A 23,254-nucleotide genomic window follows, 5' to 3' on the forward strand; every position below is an offset into this window, starting at 1 on the left:
ACTTCAGACTTTCAATTTTTCACATCAAATGAAGCGGTCCACCAAGTTGAATATTTTTTGTAAAGGCTGAATATCGATCTCTAATAGTTTGGTTGGGCTCTTATGGTTTCTAATCAGGGTCACTCCAGATCTTCGATTAGCCTAGTTTTTATAGTTTTCCCTTTATGTAGTCATCAAACCCTAACTCTGTACCAAATTTCACCACTCTGAGTTTATGGGAAGTACTAGTTCTATTTTGATGATCGTGAGTGAGTGAGTGTCATAAATGCGAAACTTTGCTTTCGCTTAACTTTGGAACTAAATGACCTACAGACTTGAAATTTCGGATTTTAAGTATGTGATTATAGTTTACTGGATGACGAAAATTTCTGCGTTCTAGTCTCATCAGAAGGTTCTCAAATAAGAGCCTGAAAATGCGGCGAAATGGTTCCAGTAAAGAATGGTACGGCAGTGTTTGCTTCGCGCTCGACTTGGCGGGGGGCACTGCCGTGCCCCCAGATGTTCGTAGTCTCTTACTTCCCCACAGTTTCATAGGTTAGAGGGGAGGATGTCGTGCTAAAAGAAGTAATTGTGGGTCAGACCGTGATTAGTCAAGAATTGTTTAAAATGTGTAGAGTATACAATATTAGTGGATACATTATCAAAAAGGTGGTATGTTCATCTACCTTTTATTGAGTCTTTAATGATGTGTTCAGTAGATTTTTTAAGTGAGTGAGGGGGTAGTGCAAATTATAGTTTTGAGTGTCTGTTGTAGCTTGTTTAGTCAAAAAGTCAGCCATGTTGTTGCCTTCTGAGGTGGAGTGTGCTTTAATCCAAGAAATTGTTATAGGAGTCAACTTCGTTATACGTATTAAGTTAAGCTGAATTTTATGTATGATCAAGTTTCTAGTATTGTGATGGAGAAGAGGCACAACAGAAGAGTTAGAGGTGGTTAAGAATTTTAAGATCCAAATGGTAACAAGATATATGGCAAGAATTTCAGCTTGAAATAATGAATTTGTTAGATTTAGTGCTTTTGAATTCGAATAGATTATGTCGCTTTTGCAATAAGCTACAAATGAGCAACCTGTTCTTGGAACCGTCAGTATAGATCTTGATGCAATCGTTTGTTGTTATATGTAAATCGCACGGAAAAATGCAATTTCAAAGTGAAAAGAAATAGGGAGTACGATAATGCTTTTTGTCCGCAAATTCTGTATAAGATAAGCAAGTGTTATTTAAATGTAAATCCACTGAGAGCGAAAGAGTAGCATTTTTTTTTTTTGAAATTGCGATCAAGTAAATAGGTAAGGGTGGAATTCCTGCCAGAATGTGAAGGGCATCCGTAGAAATTGTCCTGAATTATTTCGTGATTCGGAGTAAGAATGGTCTTTGAATATTTAAAAGTTTGTCACAAGAAGGTTTGGGGACGTGGGGAAACATAATTCCTGCCGCGTAATCGATTGTTTTGAGAAAAATGGAGTTATGCAGAAATTTTATGATTTTTGCTGAAAGCGAACTCTTAAAGTTAGAAATTCTTATGAATTGTTGAATGAGAGAATGACTTTTGGTACGTAAGAAGTCTATGTGTTGAGTAAAATATAAGAGGAATCAAACATTACCCCAAGGTATTTTGCTCCCTCTGATGGGAATAAGATTGGCTTGTTAAGGAATTTTATCGTTAGTAATTGTTTAAGTTTTGTTGATCGATTATAAGTAATTTGACCTTGAGAAGTTTGTTTTCCGAAACAGATGGCCGTTGTTTTTTCTTAGTAGAAACAGTAAGTTTTAATCCTGTAACCCATGATTCTATCAGGTTAATAGCCTCTGCTGCTGAATCTTCATGCTCTCTTCTGGTTTTACCGGCTACAATTAACGCGATGTCGTCTGCATATGCCTGTATTTTGCAATTAGGTGGGAAGTTAACATTTAATAGTATGTTCATGAGGATGTTCCAGAGAGTAAGACTAAGGGCTGAAATTGAGGACAACCAGAAAGGAGCTGAAAGTGTAAAATTTCAGTGTCATTAAGCACTGAGAAAGTCCTGTTTAAGATTGATTGGAAAATTATTGAAATAAGTAATGGGTCAATGTTATATTTAATGATTTCTGAATGAAGGCATTGATAATCTATAGAGTTGAATGCTCCTGTTACATCAAAAAGGATCAGTAAAACATAGATTCCTTGTGAACGATAGCCGAAGATGTCGTTTTTAAGGCTTGAAATTGAATTAAGAGTTGAAACACCTTCCCTAAAGCCATACTGCTTTGATGAAAAGTAAGGGTTGTTATTGATGAAAGGAAGAGTGCGTTTGAGAGGGATTTTTTCCAAAATTTTCCCGAAGCAGTTAATTAGTGAAATAGGTCGATAGTTATTTGGGTCAGAAAGATCCTTATCAGGTTTTGGAATAAATACTATGTTTGAGTCATTAAAAATTGGAGGCAAAATATTGAACTTTAGGCAAGAATTAAAAATAAAATTTAGCAGATTAGGTTGTTAAGCAGATTAGGTCCGAAAATGTTTCAAGAGATGTCGTATAATATTAAAATCAGTGCCATCTGGACCTGGAGCTTTTTTGTAGAAAAGGAAAGAATTATGTCTTTAAGTTCGTCCGAGGTGATGTAATGATCTTTGAAAGAAATATTTGCACTTCAGCTTGGAAACTGAGGAGAGAAATTATTACAGTTTTTAGTTTTAAAGATTGATTGGACAGTATTCCTAGTGTTATCTGAAGAAGAAAGAAAATTATTTGAAGTAATCATGTTGAAGCGAGTGCGAGGTGGTTTAAATGCTATTTTAAATGGAAGGCCGTATGGTGTCTTGCAGCTTTTGCAGAAGTTTTTCCATGAATCCATTTTTGCCTTTATGGTTTCCTTTTTGCAGATGGCCGTTTCTTTCTTGATTTTAATGAAATAACTATCCTTTTCCGAATCCTGACATTTTCAAAATCTTCTCCAAAGAGCTTTAATTTTTGTTTTCAGGGTTTTAAGAACTGGTGTCCACCAAACACGGTTTAACTTTATCTGTTTAATAGATATGTTTTTGTAGCACTTTTCCATAGCATCTTTGATAAAACCAATTAGATCTTGTAAAAAAGAATTAAATGAAATTTTGTCCTGAATATTATTAAGGTTGATATTTTTAAGCCAGATGTTAATTAAGTTGTTAAATTTGTGAGTTTTCCCGTGAGAAGTTTTGTGTCTATTTAAAGTAAAAAATGATAGAGAACAATTAAGTTGGGTAAAAATGTACCTATGATTACTAAGAGAATCTTCTTTTAAAACCGTCCAATTGGAAATTAAATTTGCCAAAGATTGTGAAACACAAGTAAGATCCGGAAAACCCTTCTTTTTACCTTCCAAAGAATAATATGAGGAGGTGGTACTGCCAACATTAAGAATAGAAATATTAAGTTTAGTAAAGAAATCGAAAATCTTTTGGCCTCTATCATTTGTACTTTTACGTCCCCAAACTGTATTATTTCCATTAAAGTCACCAACAACTAGTATGTTCTTGTTAGTATGAAGTAGAGGAAAATTTTCTAATTGGAGCAAGCAAAGAACAATATTATTAGAGGGAGAGAAATAGCAAGAGATGAAAATGGTTTCCCCAACGGATGTGTTTAATAGTAGTGCGATAAAGTGTGTGTCTTGTCGAAGTATGGTTGGAGTTAAATTATTGATTTCAAGAAGAATAGAGGCACCGTTGTTTTTGGAAGAATAAGCACGAAGATTCATTTTAAATTGAATAAAGTTGCTCGTATTATATGCATCCTGACATAGGATCATGTCCATTGGATTAGAAGAAATATACTAGAAAAGATTTAACATAGCTGCTCTTGATTTGGCTAAATTAATTTGCAGGCAGTTAAAAATAGATTGAGCACTGCCTCAAACGTAAAATAATTCCGCAACTCTACTGTTTGTCGCTAAACGACCCCTCTACCGTAACCCAGCTCTTAGCGAGTGAAGCGAACTCCGATTGATTAGCTATCCCATCTGTTTTCCGAAAAAGGAAAAAAAATCCCGCGGGACATTCGAAAATCGTGGCCAGAAAAAAAGAATAAAAAGTCGTATATTTCATTCGGTTAAAAACAAATCATAAGTTTCTTTGGAATTCAAAACAATTCGCCAAAACATTGAATTACATTAACAGTTGCTTAAATTCTTAGAATAATCCTCCAACTATTGTTATCGACTAACTCGCCAAGCGACTACGCTACCGAAATGCAGCCCTTTTGGGAGTGAAGCGATTTTTTTTTGCAACTAAAAATGTTTCGCCAAACAAACAAAAAAGGCATCAAATTATATTAACAGTAGCATTCAAAAGTAAAAAGTTCCGCAAATCTATTACCCTTTATCGCCAAACTCGCCAAGTGATCCCGCTTCCGTAACACAGCTGATTAGCGAGTAATGCGAATTCCAATTAATTAGCAATCCGATCAAAAAAAAAAAAGCTCCTTGAATAAAAGGAATCCTCCCTCCCCTCCTCTGATATAAAATAATCAATTTCTTTTACTAAAATGCGTAAACACCCTTTAAATACCTATAAAAACAATTATTTGCAATTTAAATATTTTGCCAAATACATCAAAATTACATTAACAATTTGCTTTTAAATTGTAAAATAATCCCTCAACTCCATTGTTTATCGCCAGGCGAACACGCTACAGTAACCAACCCAATTCGCGAGCGAAGCGAACTTCGATCGATTAGCCATCCAATGTTTTTAACGAAAATGTTTAAAGAGAATTACCCAGTAGAAAAACAGCCCCGTCTTTTCTAATTTCTATTTTAATGGAACGCTTGCATTTATTTATGACTCGATATATTCCTTTAGCAAATAATTTTATATGTTAATGGATCATTTAAAGCCAATTTGGAGTATCACTTGAGTTTTTTCATTTGACGGACTTTTTTACCTTAAATGGCTTGGTTTAGTTATTTGAAAAATTACTTTTCATTTTATTAGTTTTGTTTCAAGTCTTGTTTTTTTTTTGCTGCTCAAAAAAAAAAAAAAAAAAAGTAGTAGAGACAAAATAACGCATGGTTTCGCCAAATAAGTAGTTTCTACGTAGGTTTAATCGAACATGCTAACAATAAGCTAAACAAAAACAATCGCGAAGATTAATAAAGTGCCGTAAAGTACCTGTAACGGAAAAAAAAAAAAAAAAAACGCGTCTCCGATACAATAAAGGTAAGTTTCCAAAGAGAGTCGACAGCTCTTTAAAATCCTCGTCTGGAATACTTTCGAAAATATTCATCAGAACAGAATGGGTCTAAGAGCATAAAAAACACCCTTTCAAATAAGAGAAATATTCCTCAATATCGCCATTAAAACAAACATATCATTCACCCTTAAAAATAACATTAAAAATTTTTTTTGAAAAAAAAAAAAAAAAATAGAACCGACTTCAAAATTGCTCTAAAAAGAGAAAAATAATTTTATTCTTTAAACACCATCGATAATGCTTTTAAACGTAATTTTTGAAGTTGGCGCAAAAAATCATTCACAGCCGTAACTCAACTATAATTATAAATTTAACCACGCCCAGTTTCTTCACTATCACATACATTATGCATTGATGACAGCCAGTGGTTGGAAAAACTACATTTATTTTGTAGCGGACTACAGCTACAACTACTTTAGTACAAATGTAGTTAACTACCACTACAACTACTTTTTTCAAAATGTAGCAACTACAAACTACTTTTGAAATGTAGTCGCTACTTCGCTACTTTTTAAAAAAATAAATAAATAAAAAGCATACACATACACAGTTTGAAGATTGAATGAAAATGGTTTAGATTAATATATTGGTTCATTTGAACATGGAAATATTACTAAAAATTTTTCTTTCTTTCCTTTACAAAGCCGATTCTTCAATTCAAACATTTTTTTACGATTTTTGCGATTACTCCCTGCAAGAAAGGATTTAAAAGTGGAAGGAATTCAACCTTCAAATTTTTAATCCTTTAATGACAGTAAATATTCAATTCAAGAAGTGCAACTCGGCTATTTGAAAATTTAGATAGATGCAGTCAAAATTTGATTAAAATTTTACATAGACATACATTCATAAAATTGGTTTAGATGATCAAAAGCATCTTTTAAACGAAAGGAAAAAATCTTCTCATTATAGGAGTTATTTTTATAGGAACTTACATTTTGTAGAATTAATTAATTGATTTTGAGCTTTAAGCTAGGTGTGGACACCATCTCTTTTCTTACGCCCGTGATAAAATGAAATAAAAGCATTTTTTAGTTTTACCGAATAACCTCAAAAACTTACAACATTTAATAATTGACTTTTATTACTTTAATATATCAACACTCAATCAGTAAAAAAGAAAAAAAAAAAAAAAAAGAAAGAAGAAAAATATCCCAAACGGTACAACTATTTTTTTTAAATCAAATATTAATAATTTTCCGAAAGATGAAACAAAACTAAAAATGCTTACTTTACTTCAATGTGCAATTTTTAAATACCCATTAAAATTATAACTCTATGCTTCCTTGACGAGGGGCATAATTCTGCTTTGCATAGAAAAAACATTAGTTTCAATACCCAATAAATTGTTGGGGAACTAAGATGTAGTATTTTGGTAACGGAAGGATATCAAATTGTCTTTCCTTAGTAATGGAAAAATTTCATGGTTGAAAAAAAAAAAGAAATTTTAAATTGCTTACCAAAAGTTTGACTAGACATTCAAAAGATAAAAGTTAACCTAAATATTATATACTGATAACGAGTTTATTGAAATTCTAGTGTGTTACATAAAAGAGATTTTTTGCTCTGTAAAAATATAAAGAGAAAACTTGATTTTTGCCCTTTATCTGGAAGTTATCAAACTGTTTGAGAAAAACATATTAAGATCCAAGAAGTTCATTTATTTCTGAAGAGAATGGTATATGGCAAGTGACAGAATCTTAAGTTTTAAAATTCATGTGTCATGTCGCCTTTTTCCTGGAATTCACCCATTGTTATAAATCGGCTTAAATATTTCGTTTCACGAATTTTCTGGTCCCCATTAAGGAGCATCGAATGATGGATTCGGGTTAAAACGCGATTCGACTAATGCGAAATGACTGTCTAGCGAGTTTTTCTCGAGCTGTACTGTCGAAACGTACAGTACGCGAAACACCAAAACACATACCCAAGATCACATTAATTACAATTCTTTAAAGAAAGAAACAGCTTTATTCTTACTAGGTGGCATGGTTAAGATGCAGCACTATAACACAAATACAATTGCAAGAATAGTGCTTTTAAAAGAATTTAAAACGACTCCTTGATCAAATACTAACTCTAAAATTAACCCCTAATAAAAGTTAAAATACATTAGTTATCACTCGGCCAGAGTTTCCGCCTATATATATTTACAAAAGCACCAAGCCCAAATAACTCTCTGCTTAAAATTAACTAATATGAAATTTGCATTTCACACACATTAAAATAACATCAGCCTATGACAACATAATACCACAATTTGCACAAATAAAAAAGTTCTTATGTAATACATTAAAACATTACTTCACAGGGGTTGAATTCTACGACGAGGCATCAAACACTAAAAATCTCACACGCTGTACAAAAGGCACCAATTCGACCGTGCTTCAAAGATCTAGCGTAGGCTGAATGATTTGAGGATTTGCCCGCTGCCGGTAGCTCCGAACTCCGATTCCTGCTACTATTTTCCCGGGCCACAAGACTTACAATTTTCAACCATCCGATGCGTTCATTAGCTCCCAGGTCTGGTCCATGGGGCCTCTACTTCCGACACAGCGATGAATTTAGTCTGGCAGAAGATTCTGATAGATTCTTGGTTCACTTATGTGATGCCGAGACTTCACATCTTAGCGAGGAACATTTATCTGCACTTAACCTTGCAAAGGGCCATCCCCACATTCACCATTTTAACGAAACTCGAGAGGCTGTTTCAGCCGCGCACGCAAGGCGAGATGATATGCGTAAAAAAAGGAAACTTTAGCTCTTTAGTACTGCCTTATATCCATTGCGTCATTTCCAACTGTTGCCACTACGCTTTTGGGCAGTACAAATGCCCTCCCCCTCAAAAAAAAAAAAAAATACACAAGTATATTTTTACTGAACAACTCTTCCATTCACTCTAGGCCGCAAATTATAAGGATGCACAACATGTGGGACAAAACGACCTAAGAGACCAGGCATCATTTGGACATCAAGAGGCAAACTCCCAGTTGAATTACCCTCCTCTTTTGTATTTTCTTGTTGTGTTTGACAACCTTGTTGTGTTCTTGTTTGACCCATATCTGTGGTAGCAGTATCCGGGTCAACTAAGGGAAATCTGGGAGTGGCCAAAGCAATATTCTCTATATGTACCACCCTGATGTAATTTGATTTCTTTGTGTGCTCGTATCCTGGATTCGTTCTACAATATCGAGCTATATGTCCTATTCGCCCACATTTAAAACAAGTTACACTTACTCTTCTTTCATTACCCCGGCATCTATGCCCCTCCAACAGTTCAACCCTTTTTGTTAGATAATCCATTTTCTCTAACAAGGTATTAAACCCGTGGCTTACTTTATTATTTTCTGTATTCGTTTGATTTATCCCAAACACTGACTCAGAATTTGCCTCGAAATGTTCAGATTGATTTAAAAATGGATTATCGGCGGATTGTGCTGCCCTCCAGGCAATTTCTTCACGACCTGCATAATCTTTGAGTTCTTCCAAATTTTTAGGATTTCTGACAATTACTCCCCTCAAGATTTCAGGTCGCAAATTTGCAAGAAGCATGTTCATTAACATGTGTTTACGCTGACTTTCCACTACTTCTTTAGATTAATTTCCGAAATCTAGCATTTTGCTTTTCGCATTAGCCCTTGCGATAAACCTCTCCACTGGCATATTTGGCGGCTGCCGGAATGCCATAAACTCGAAAAGGGCCACGCTTGGGGGCGGCATGCTAACAAATTCTCTGAAAAGGACCAGTTTCAATGTTTTAAAATCACTAATTTCGTCGCGAAACTCATTGAAACATTCCCTAGCGTTTCCAAACAGCCTATCTCGCGCCACGAAATATTTCTCCGAATCAGACCAATTCCACTGCAAAGCCGAATCCTCTATCCTTTCAAAAAACTCTGGAAGAGGAGTTTCACTATTAATACCTTTAAACACAGGTATCATTGATAGATTCATTACAGATAAGCCGTGAGGTACCAAAACTCCTGATGCCTGGTCCTTGGCCATCCCTTCCTTATACAATACGCAAAAACACACAAAATTACAAATTTAAAACTTGTAAAAACCACCACATATTATACACCGCTAATATGTTTTTTTTTTTATATAAAGCTGCAAGAAAAGAAAGCCACGGCACCATTTTTGTACTGTCGAAACGTACAGTACGCGAAACACCAAAACACATACCCAAGATCACATTAATTACAATTCTTTAAAGAAAGAAACAGCTTTATTCTTACTAGGTGGCATGGTTAAGATGCAGCACTATAACACAAATACAATTGCAAGAATAGTGCTTTTAAAAGAATTTAAAACGACTCCTTGATCAAATACTAACTCTAAAATTAACCCCTAATAAAAGTTAAAATACATTAGTTATCACTCGGCCAGAGTTTCCGCCTATATATATTTACAAAAGCACCAAGCCCAAATAACTCTCTGCTTAAAATTAACTAATATGAAATTTGCATTTCACACACATTAAAATAACATCAGCCTATGACAACATAATACCACAATTTGCACAAATAAAAAAGTTCTTATGTAATACATTAAAACATTACTTCACAGGGGTTGAATTCTACGACGAGGCATCAAACACTAAAAATCTCACACGCTGTACAAAAGGCACCAATTCGACCGTGCTTCAAAGATCTAGCGTAGGCTGAATGATTTGAGGATTTGCCCGCTGCCGGTAGCTCCGAACTCCGATTCCTGCTACTATTTTCCCGGGCCACAAGACTTACAATTTTCAACCATCCGATGCGTTCATTAGCTCCCAGGTCTGGTCCATGGGGCCTCTACTTCCGACACAGCGATGAATTTAGTCTGGCAGAAGATTCTGATAGATTCTTGGTTCACTTATGTGATGCCGAGACTTCACATCTTAGCGAGGAACATTTATCTGCACTTAACCTTGCAAAGGGCCATCCCCACATTCACCATTTTAACGAAACTCGAGAGGCTGTTTCAGCCGCGCACGCAAGGCGAGATGATATGCGTAAAAAAAGGAAACTTTAGCTCTTTAGTACTGCCTTATATCCATTGCGTCATTTCCAACTGTTGCCACTACGCTTTTGGGCAGTACAAATGCCCTCCCCCTCAAAAAAAAAAAAAAAAATACACAAGTATATTTTTACTGAACAACTCTTCCATTCACTCTAGGCCGCAAATTATAAGGATGCACAACATGTGGGACAAAACGACCTAAGAGACCAGGCATCATTTGGACATCAAGAGGCAAACTCCCAGTTGAATTACCCTCCTCTTTTGTATTTTCTTGTTGTGTTTGACAACCTTGTTGTGTTCTTGTTTGACCCATATCTGTGGTAGCAGTATCCGGGTCAACTAAGGGAAATCTGGGAGTGGCCAAAGCAATATTCTCTATATGTACCACCCTGATGTAATTTGATTTCTTTGTGTGCTCGTATCCTGGATTCGTTCTACAATATCGAGCTATATGTCCTATTCGCCCACATTTAAAACAAGTTACACTTACTCTTCTTTCATTACCCCGGCATCTATGCCCCTCCAACAGTTCAACCCTTTTTGTTAGATAATCCATTTTCTCTAACAAGGTATTAAACCCGTGGCTTACTTTATTATTTTCTGTATTCGTTTGATTTATCCCAAACACTGACTCAGAATTTGCCTCGAAATGTTCAGATTGATTTAAAAATGGATTATCGGCGGATTGTGCTGCCCTCCAGGCAATTTCTTCACGACCTGCATAATCTTTGAGTTCTTCCAAATTTTTAGGATTTCTGACAATTACTCCCCTCAAGATTTCAGGTCGCAAATTTGCAAGAAGCATGTTCATTAACATGTGTTTACGCTGACTTTCCACTACTTCTTTAGATTAATTTCCGAAATCTAGCATTTTGCTTTTCGCATTAGCCCTTGCGATAAACCTCTCCACTGGCATATTTGGCGGCTGCCGGAATGCCATAAACTCGAAAAGGGCCACGCTTGGGGGCGGCATGCTAACAAATTCTCTGAAAAGGACCAGTTTCAATGTTTTAAAATCACTAATTTCGTCGCGAAACTCATTGAAACATTCCCTAGCGTTTCCAAACAGCCTATCTCGCGCCACGAAATATTTCTCCGAATCAGACCAATTCCACTGCAAAGCCGAATCCTCTATCCTTTCAAAAAACTCTGGAAGAGGAGTTTCACTATTAATACCTTTAAACACAGGTATCATTGATAGATTCATTACAGATAAGCCGTGAGGTACAAAAACTCCTGATGGCTGGTCCTTGGCCATCCCTTTCTTTATACAACACGCAAAAACACACAAAATTACAAATTTAAAACTTGTAAAAACCACCACATATTATACACCGCTAATATGTTTTTTTTTTTTATAAAGCTGCAAGAAAAGAAAGCCACGGCACCATTTTTGTACTGTCGAAACGTACAGTACGCGAAACACCAAAACACATACCCAAGATCACATTAATTACAATTCTTTAAAGAAAGAAACAGCTTTATTCTTACTAGGTGGCATGGTTAAGATGCAGCACTATAACACAAATACAATTGCAAGAATAGTGCTTTTAAAAGAATTTAAAACTACTCCTTGATCAAATACTAACTCTAAAATTAACCCCTAATAAAAGTTAAAATACATTAGTTATCACTCGGCCAGAGTTTCCGCCTATATATGTTTACAAAAGCACCAAGCCCAAATAACTCTCTGCTTAAAATTAACTAATATGAAATTTGCATTTCACACACATTAAAATAACATCAGCCTATGACAACATAATACCACAATTTGCACAAATAAAAAAGTTCTTATGTAATACATTAAAACATTACTTCACAGGGGTTGAATTCTACGACGAGACATCAAACACTAAAAATCTCACACGCTGTACAAAAGGCACCAATTCGACCTTGCTTCAAAGATCTAGCGTAGGCTGAATGATTTGAGGATTTGCCCGCTGCCGGTAGCTCCGAACTCCGATTCCTGCTACTATTTTCCCGGGCCACAAGACTTACAATTTCCAACCATCCGATGCGTTTATCAGCTCCCAGGTCTGGTCCATGGGGCCTCTACTTCCGACACAGCGATGAATTTAGTCTGGCAGAAGATTCTGATAGTTTCTTGGTTCACTTATGTGATGCCGAGACTTCACATCTTAGCGAGGAACATTTATCTGCACTTAACCTTCCAAAGGGCCATCTTTATATTCACTATTTGAACGAAACTCGAGAGGCTGTTTCAGCCACGCACGCAAGGCGAGATGATATGCGTAAAAAAGGGAAACTTTAGCTCTTTCGTACTGCCTTATATCCATTGCGTCATTTCCAACTGTTGCCACTACGCTTTTGGGCAGTACAGAGCAACGAATTTTGCAGCTGACCCCACCCAGTACTAATCGAAACATCGGATTGTTAATGTACAAATCGTCACTTCGCATCTTTTTCATTCTTAATATGAAGTTGATGAAACACAATTTCATAAAAGTGGGCTGTTTATCTTCAGTTTGAAAATGGAAGGAAATACAAAGTTTCTGACAAATGAAGAAATGTGCAGATTTTTGATGTGCTTGAACTAAAAGGTGCCTCGAATAAAATTACTGTATCTACTGTGCAGTACTATTGTATTGCTGCATTTTATTATTGCTACATACTATACGTGCCATGCGTACTGTTTCATTTTATGTCATTCTCTTCTATTGCTTTTGTGCATCCAAACAGTATTTTTATTCAATAACACAGCTTTTTTTTAATGCAGTAAAATTTCAGCTCTTTGTTTCAATTCGCTAATGTGAAGTTAAGAAATGTGCTAAAACAGCTTGAAGGGTGTTTTCAAGGGTCTAAAATAATTGCTATGTTCATAAAAAAAAATCGTTTAGATGCCCTTTTCCACAACGCGAAATATTAATCTACGCGAGGAGTTTTGGTATACATTTGTAAATTGAGAGTCCACTGCATGTGCGGCATTGACACCGAAAACTTTTTTGCTTAACGGGCAAAGTTTACATGAAATACAAATTTTTCCTTTATCATACGTTTCAATAACACTATAATATTTATTTTTAGCTGGCCAGGGCAGTTCAATATCATTCTCTTCTATAACATTTGCAGTAGCGTCCATATTAGGTGGCTATTGGCACAATAATCTCTTTGACATCTAAAATGTTCAAACACGGGACATTCTTTGCTGCCAGAAAAGACAAATGGGGTACTAATTTGGCAGTTATCGCTTATTCTTTTATTTCTAAGTCATGCTCTATTCAAGACGAATATTGGAGAAATGTGAATGTTTCGATGTCAAACAAACTAATGGCGTCAAACAGATAGAAAGTATGGCGTCAAAATAACATGTCTGAGGTCAGCTCGTATTTTTCAGAGTCTTACGAATCTGATTAGTGCAAGTTTTACTCGCGTAAGACTAGTCGAATTCGTTTGAAAACTCGTTTTTTTTTAACTTTATTTAAAAGTAGTTTTCTGAAATCGCTACAAACTACCCTTTTTTTGTATTGAACTACTCGCTACTCTACTTTTTTCAAAATGTAGTGCGCTACACTACAAATTACTAAAAAATGTAGCTACTACAATAGCGTCGCTACTTGTAGCGCGCTACTTCCAACCACTGATGACAGCATATTTGAATAACGATATAAATCTTTCATTCGTAACTTTGGATGCTTTTCTGAAAAAAATATGAACTAAGCATGGTTACACTGGATTTTACGTTTTGTTTTTTGCGCCAACTTCAAAAATTATGTTTAAAAGCATTATCAATGGTGTTTAAAGAATAAAACTATTTTTCTCTTTTTAGAGCAATTTTGAAGTCGGTTCTATTTTTTTTTTCAAAATTTTTGTAATTTTTAAACACATAGCTCATTATTTGAAAAAGAATATATGCCTTCGTCTCTGCAGAACCTAACACGCCGTCGATAGTTCAGTAGGCAGAGCGGTGGACTGTAGTTGGTAAAGCAGAAATCCATACGCCGCTGGTTCGAATCCGGCTCGACGGAGAAACTATTTTGTCATTTTTAAACACTTATCTCATTATTTGAAAAATTTTGAAAAAAAAAAAAAAAAATAGAACAGACTTCAAAATAGCTCTAAAAAGTGAAAAATAATTTTATTCTTTAAACAATATCAATAATACTTTTAAACGTAATTTTTGAAGTTGGCGCAAAACCAAAAAGTAAAATCCAGTTTAACCATGCTCCGCTCATATTTTTTTCAGAAAGTCACCCAAAGTTGGAATGAAACATTTATATCGTTGCTCAAATATGCTGTCATCAATGCATAATGTATGTTGTAAGGCCCCTATATATATAGCGGCTCTAGTTTGTGGTAGTGAAGAAACTAGGCCTGGGTTAAATTTATAGTTGTAGTTGAGTTATGGCTAAGAATGATCCTATCTATCGTTTTTGCGCCAACTTCAAAAATTATGTTTAAAAGTATTATTGATGGTGTTTAAAGAATAAATTTTTTTTTTCACTTTTTAGAGCTATTTTGAAGTCGATTCTATTTTTTTTTTCAAAATTTTTTATTTCATTCTTTTTAGTGTAAATGTAGGTATTTCAGTAAAAGTAAGAAGTTACCATCACGAAACTTCACCATATTGTTTTCAGAAAAATGCTCCATACTAAAAAAAAAAAAGAAAGAAAACTATAAGCACGCTTAAGTGCCAATCGCTTAAACTTTAAGCGATTGACACTAAAAAGTTATCTTTGTTCCTCTCTGGAATTCATTTGAGTGTTAATTTAATTAGAACCACTTAAATATTACGTTTTCCCAAACTAATTTGCATTACACAGCATACACGTTCCTTGTGATGCAATCCTGTATAGTTGAGGTAAATCTAACCTGGTAGTATTGTGAAGGCTAGGCAGATCCTGATTACTGCATCACCTCGCTTCCAGGTTAGGTTTACCCCCACTATGGAGCAATGACACTAAAGAAACTTGATGCTTGCTTCAGAGATGCCTTTATTCAAAATTATCATTACAATTACTATTAATGTTATTGTTATATGGCACCAAACTTTTATAACAATGGGTTTCATATTTAATCATTTAATAGGGAAATTGCATGAAATTTACTGTTTTTTGCCCATAACTTCTTTTCTAAGGAACAAATATGGTCAAATAAAGTAATGGGACCTAAGTTGAGCCATCCCCTATCCATTAAAAAAAGAATCATCAAAATCGGTTCACTAGGTGAGACGCTGTGAGTGGACAAAAAAAAAACATACATACGGTATGAATTGATAACCGCCTCCTTTTTGAAGTCGGTTAACAAAACCAGTAAGAGTCAGATTTTTTTTTAAAGACTACGCATCCTTTAAAATCGTACATGAAAACATTGACTCGCGAAAACCTAATCAAAAGGGAATCCACTATAATATTAAAATCTGTTCGCGTCCGTCCGTCTGTCTGTCTGTCTGAAGAGCGATCTTCTCGAGAACCGCTGCGAATCGAGAGTCAAACGAAATAACGATCAATTCGAAATTTTCCAAAGAAAAAACAATAGAACCAATCTCGTAATTGTGCGACTTAAAAATTAGCGGAGATATTAATTAAAACGTTAATTAACATAACGTTATTCAGGAATTTTTATTTCTGTCCTGTTGCCATTTTGCATATGGGTGAGCAAGCAAAATTCTAATAATTGCATAGACTAACAATAAGAGTAGACCGAGCTTTCCCAGACTTGCTGATGAAAAAATTGGTTCATGGATACATCATGTGACTGGTGGAAGGCTCGGCGAAAACTTTGGCGGCATGGTTGCCAGCTGGCAGGATTATCTATAGTTTGGCACTCTTCATGTATTTTAACACGTAATGTGTTTTCATTATAATTTTCTTCCCAGGTGCAGAGATGATTGAACTGTTTTTCTTTTAGTTATGCATTATTTTGACATTAGTAATTAGTTTTTGATCGCAGTTTTCAGTAACTTTAACTTCATTCGGGACTACTACATCAGCGTTGGCGTAAACGTTTTGCGTTAACGCAAAAATGTAATAATCGGTATCTTAAATTGAAATTGTAGGTAAAAATCTTACCGTTTGCCGATTCTTTTTGGGCGCTTGCATCTTTAATTGCTTAGAGAGTAATTAAAATTGAATAAAGAAAACGCACGACAATACTATCTAAACGAAAAACTCACTATATTAACAAAATATTTACAACTTAGAATAACAAATTTACAAATCAGACTCCATAAAAGATCATTCTTCCGTGTTTCATCAATTCTATTTATTTTATTTCTCGCTCGCGTTGATCGTCTGCTACGATCAACGCCCGCTGTTGCTAGGATATCCACCAGTCACATGGTTTGGTTTAGGAGCAGCAAAGGGGTTGCCATAGCTAGGTCTACTCTTATTATTAGTCTATGAATAATTGCTTTAAAAGAGATTTTTTTGGCTGCTGTCCAAATCTTAAAACAACGTTTCCATCTAGAATTTTATTTTAAATTAGTTTAAAATTGGTTGCTATATTCGGACATAGCCTTTTTTTATCGTCTGTCCTTTTTTTATTTTTTACATTCAACGTTCTTAACTCTTTTCAACGTATGAAAGTTGTTTCTTTAGCTATGTTTATTGATTGTAGTGTAAGTTTATCATTCACCGGCCTCATATTTTGGTACATTTGGGATGTGCGACTAATTATGTTTATTTTGTTGGACTTTTTCCCGTCGCATAGGTGAGTTTTCAAGTAGTAATAACTCTCTTTTTCCTTCCTGTTTCTATTTTGAAATACAGTTTGTATCGTTGAAAGAACATGTTAAGATTGTTTGGATTTCTTTAAGTGAAACAGAGTTGAACAAAAAATATTGTTTTTAAGGATTTTAACTAAAGCTAAATTGGTATCTAATGATTTGGTATTAAATTAATGCTTTTTGGTATTTATTTAGTCTTGGCGCTTTAGTTTCACGTAATCAACCAAATAGTGTGTCATTTTATGTAAAAGCTGTGTGAAATGCTTATGTGTAAGCTGATTGTAATTGCACATAAATATTTCATATAGTCTATCAGATGTAATTCATTTTAACGTGAGCACAGATTATAGTTGCTAATGCATATATTTTCATCTTTTGTGCTAATTGAAAATACTCATAACTTGTATCATTGATAACTATGATTACCGTTAAAGAGATTTTTGCCAAACATATGCTCTACTGGTGTTTTGCAAAACTTGCATTACGCGTATTTATTTACTCCTTAACGCTTTAGGAACTGATGTCAGAGTAATACAAAAACATCAATTGGACACCTCTTTTATATTTTAAGCAGCCTGTGCAACGCCGGGCATGCAGCTAGTATATTTTAAATGCCCTGCTACACACACACACACAAAGCCCCAATGCGTTGAAAACTAATATCAAGGCATTTCACTTCTTGATACTAAAGCAAGAAATGGCAACAAAAAATATTGTTCAGCTTTTCTTCAAGCTAAAATTAATATCGCGCAAAAAATGGAGGAAGAAATTTATTTTTGAAATAAATTAATTTTTACTTCAAACGCTTATAACTTTTTATTTAGTCATTTTTCGATGTCCGCAGCTCTAGTCCTTGCGGATGTTTTTGAAATGATTATTTTTTTTATAGGGTTTCCAACGGTACAAAAAGCGAAAAAATCGAACCATTTCTTGGCATAGACGTATGTTCAAGTGGGCGTAAAATTGAGTTTTTAATTAATATCTCCGTTAATTAGCATCCTACGTGGATGAGGCTGAAGTATTCGTAACCCTCGTATAATTTCGAATTTTTTAATACCTGGTTCGACATTGAACTCGAGCCCGTTCTTGAGAATTTCGCATATGAGTGCGGAACGTTCCTCATTCCATTTCACCCCCTTAAAATTGAAATTTCCAAAAATCCTTTCTTAGCACGCGCTTACGTTATAAAATTAACCTATGTTCCAAATTTCAGCTTTCCAGTCTCAGTAGTCTGGGCTGTGCGTTGATTGTCAGTCAGGACAAGCTATTATCATTGGCGGCTCGTGCCTCGAAAAAGTGAGGGGGCCAAATCATGGGTGCACTTTTGACCCCCTCCCCCGGTTTTTATATATATATTAAAAAAATTTTTAATTTTATTTATTTATTTATTTTTGACATTTAAACTTTCATAAAATAGTTATTTGTGTTAAATAAATAAAATTAAACTTATTTTAAACACAGAGGACCAGCTGCAAAATACTCAAACTATGAAGTAAATCACGAACGATATTACTACCATTCATGACTTGCGGGCAGGGTGGCCGCACTTATACTCCATTACTTTTAAAAATCAAGTTTAAACAATCAGATAGGGAAAAGCTACAAAATACATCACGAAAATTATTAATCTTAATGTCCAATACGCTTTCCGGAGCTGCAGTACGCCTCCCTTGCAGCACCAGTAAAGGGCTGCAAGGGACTTTTCAAAATAAATAAATTTTAAAACGCAATATTAATCTAACACTTTAAAGGTAATATTGTTTTTAATCTTGTAATAATTATTTTGAACGAGTAAAATTAATTTTATTTTAAGCAGAACCAAATTACAAAAGTGCAAAAATATTGTGATCAGAAAAATGTATAACAAACTATAAATTAATTAACTTTAACAAAGATGAAAATGCATCTCAGTGTTCGCTTTAAAATGAATAAAATAAAAATAAATAAACTAAATTTTTAAAAAATCTAACGATTTACATGCTGGTCTCATGCATATGAATCTTCCGACGTCCAAGGGCCAGATTCAGAATTTAGATGCAGACAAAGAAAAAATATATCGGAGTTTTTTTATTTTCTTCAAATTTTTGATAACTTGTCACATTTTCTTTAAAACGATATGAGCAGTAATTTAAAACAAGTAATAATTTCTGTGTAACAATTGGAAGACCATTTTTGAATTAAAAAAAACTTGTAATGATGTATGCTCTAACGTACATACAACCTAACATACAACTGGCGAAACTAGAAAATATTTAAGGGAGAATAATAGGAAAAATTCTCATCCATTTGATTGATTTGATTTACTCATCAAATCTATAAATTTGAAAACTAGTAATTCTAAAAACGCAATTTTTATACGGTCTCAGATGATATTAGGGGAAAGAACGGTACAGGGGACTCCACGAAAATTTGTAGAAATTGAAGCCTTAAAACGCGGTTATAGGTCATATTTATTGACGTTAGGGTAAGGGATAAAACTCCGGGACTCTCTCCGATCGTTTTTTTTTTCCCCCTTCTTCTTTTCTTTCTTTCTTTTTTTTTTTTTGAAAAATTAATAGAAATCAATTCTTCCTCCCCCCCTCCAATTTTTCGAAATTGTAGTTCCAAAAACACAGTTGTAAACTAACTTTGAAGATTTTTACGGGAAGGGGTTCTGGAGATCTCCCATGGAATTTTTTTTTTTTTCAAAATTGAAGCCCTAAAATCGGTCTGAAGAAAAACAATCTTGTATAATCCACGGCGGCGAATAATCTACAGATAATACGATGCAGAAAAGTTTTGGTTTATCATACAATTTTAGCAACTAAATTAAAAACGTGAAGTAATAACTTTTAAGGTATATTCAAAACTAATATAACAAATAATCTAAAAAATAATGATTTCTTTACTAAATTATCATTATAGTACGCTAGTTACTTGAAGACAAAGAATCGAGAAAAAAGTAAACGGTCTAATCTTAGTGCAAATGAAGGCTTCTTCCTTTTCTGTATTTGTTTATTTTACATAGCTTGAATGTTCTTTTTACGCGATTCATCAGGCTATATAAAACAAACAACTTACAAGCAGGGTAACGGTCTCGGCGAATACTGCTGTAAATATTGAGGTTCACTATTGGTAAATATAGAGGTTCAGTGCGTTGATGTTTAGGGGGGGGGAAAACAACACACAGATATTCCGCGGCAGCAACACATCCGCACCTCATTAATTTTACTTTTTTAACAGATAATCCGCGGATTATACGCAGGAAAATATGGTACAACCCCTTTTTTTTAATTTCAAGCACGTACGCACAAAAAAAAAAAAAAAAATAATAATAAATAAATAAAAAGTTATAAATTATTGTCTGAAAGAAGTAAGGGGGCCCGGGTCCCCTCTGGCCCCTCCCACGAACCGCCACTGGCTATTTTATATATACAGATTATATTTCTGTTTATCATTCTTTTTCTAAAAATATTGAGTGAGTCTGATTTTATTTTTGACCAAGGAGTTGTAATGAGGGCATGCCGAGTCAGTTGCGGCATGGAATTAATCATTTGAATTACTTCTGTAGCAGTTGATGCAAGAAGGATATTTAGATGCACAATTATAGGGTTCGTGAGATTTGGCACAGAAAGAGCATGAAGGCGTATTTGCATTACATTCTTTTACGGAATGACCGAAAGTTTGGAAGAAAAAACATCTTTTTAGCCCAAAAGCCTCTCTAATTTTGTATTTTTCGAATCCATGCGTAATGTGACCTAAGTTTATGAAGTAGTGAAAGACGTCTGGTTGGCATGATAAGATCCATTGTGATCGGTTGAATTTTCTTTTTAGTTTGGCAATGACTTTGCATCCTGGGTAATCTGTTTCATTTGGGGTTTTGAGTGAAAATATTTTCAAATAAATCCTTTTCAGATAAAAATTCTGGCACTCCTGAGATAATTATCCTGAGATATTTTGCCAAATAGACAAAAAAGATATTAAATTACATTAACAGTAGCTTTCAAATTGTAAAATGATTCCGTAACTCTATTGTTTATCGCCCAAACTCGCCAAGCGACCGCGCTACTGTAACCCACCCAATTAGCGATCGAAGCGAACTCCGATCGATCAGTGATCCAATCTTTCTAATGAAAACGTTAAAACGAAATTTCCCTAGCAGAAAAACAACGTAATTAAAAAACACGGCTCATCTAGGAAAAAAAGTAAATCCCGTACCCCGTAAAATGTTACACAAGTAAGAATTCTTTAAAAATATGCTTACGTCGTCATGTTTGCTTCGTCTTTTCTAATTTCTATTTTAATGGAACGTTCGCATTTATTTATGACTCGATATATCGAATTAAGCAAATAATTTTACAAATTAACGGATCATTTAAAGTCTATTTGGCGAATTAATTTGATTGGGTTTCTCATTTGGCTGACTTTTGCTTTAAATGGCTTGGTTTAATTATTTGTAAAATTGCTTTTTATTCTTGTTTCAAGTTTTGTTTCTTGTTCAAAAAAAAAAAAAAAGTACAGTGACAAAATAATGCATGGTTTTGCCAAATAAGTAGTTTCTACGTAGGTTTAATCAATCATGCTAACAGTAAGCCAAACAAAAACAATCGCCTAGATGGATAATAATGTGCGGTAACGTACCTGTAACGAAAAAAAAAAAAAAAACTGTGTCGCCGACATAATAAAGGTAACAGTTTTCATAGAGCGTCGACCGCCCTCGTCTGGAATGGTTTTGAAAATATTCATTGGAATGGGTCTAATAGCATGAAAAACACCCTTTCAAATGAGAAAAATATTCCCCAAAATCGTCATTTAAACAAACATATGACACACCGTTAGAAATAATGTTAACAAAACCAGTAAGAGTCTGAATTTTTTTAAGACTACAACACATCCATTAAAATCGTACATGAAAACATCGACTTGCGAAAACCTAATCAAAAGGAAATATATTTTAAATGTCCTGCAACACAGAAAAAGATTCAATGCATTAAAAACTGATTGCAGGAAATGTTACTTCTAGATACTCAAGCAAGAAATGGCAACAAATAATATTGTTCAGCTTTTCTTCTAGCTAAAATTAATCTCGCGCAAAAAATGGAGGAAGAAATTTCTTTTTGAAATAATTTAAATTTTACTTCAAATGCTTGTAACTTTTTTGTAGTCATTTTTCAACGTCTGGGGCTTTAGTCTTTCCCAATATTTTTGAAACGATTATTTTTATGGGCTTTCCAAGGTACAAAAACCGAAAAATTCGGACCAATTCTTGGCATAGACGTATGTTTAAGTGGAAGTAAAATTGAGTTTTTAATTAATGTCTCCTTTAATTAGCGTTCTAAGTGGTTGAGGCTGGAATATTCATGACCTCTGTAAATTTTCGAATTTTTTAATACCTGTTTCGACCCTGAACTCGAGTCTGTTCTTGCGAATTTCGCATATAAGTGCGCAACGTTCCGTTTCAACTCCTTAAAATTGTAATTTCCGAAAATCCTTTCTTAGCAGCGCTTACGTTATAAAATAAACCTATGTTCCAAATTTCAGCTTTCTAGCCTCAGTAGTTTTGGCTGTGCGTTGATTGTCAGTCAGGACAAGCTATTTTATGTAGGGTCTGGTGGGGGAAAGTGGTCAATGGGGTAAAGTGGTCATAATTCAAATAAATGGCTATACCTTAAAAATAAATGTTCGAATGAATGTGAAAATTTTATTTTAGAGTAGTGCAGTTAGAAACTACATTTTGAATACAAAATTTTACAACTGGCAAAATTTTATTTGGTAAAAAAAAATATTTTGAGTGATTATGAATTTTTTAAAAATATAAACACCTTTTTTTAACTTCCTTGGGAAATTTTGTTTGTTAGAATTATGAACAGATTGACTGCACAGGAAGCTTCCTACATGTCTCAAGAACTCATACTCATTAGCAGTTAGCTGAATCTCTTTTGAATAATTTTTTAGAACAATTTTAGTAAGATGGGGTAAAGTGGTCATAATATTAGGCTTAACGAATATTGTTCTTTTAAAATCACTTAATCTTTAAGTATAAGGCAGGTATCAATTAAATATTAATTTCACTTAATATGTATTGTTTTTACAGTAAACAAGGTTAAATATATGAGTATATGCGCATGCATACGCATATACTCGTGTAGGCACGTATATATACGTATTCACATAAATGCACCAATAAACACGTATTTGGGTATCTCGTAGTATTTTTTATCTATACAGATATACATTCGACTATACACGTATATACCCGCTTATACTCGTACATATACGAACACTTATATACTCAGGTAGACACGACGTATATACAGGTACATACTCGAGCTGACACTTACATACTAGCATATGATATACATGCATGCAGGGTG

This window comes from Uloborus diversus, chromosome 9 (genome assembly GCF_026930045.1).
Source record: "Uloborus diversus isolate 005 chromosome 9, Udiv.v.3.1, whole genome shotgun sequence".
In the NCBI taxonomy this organism is placed as follows: domain Eukaryota; kingdom Metazoa; phylum Arthropoda; class Arachnida; order Araneae; family Uloboridae; genus Uloborus; species Uloborus diversus.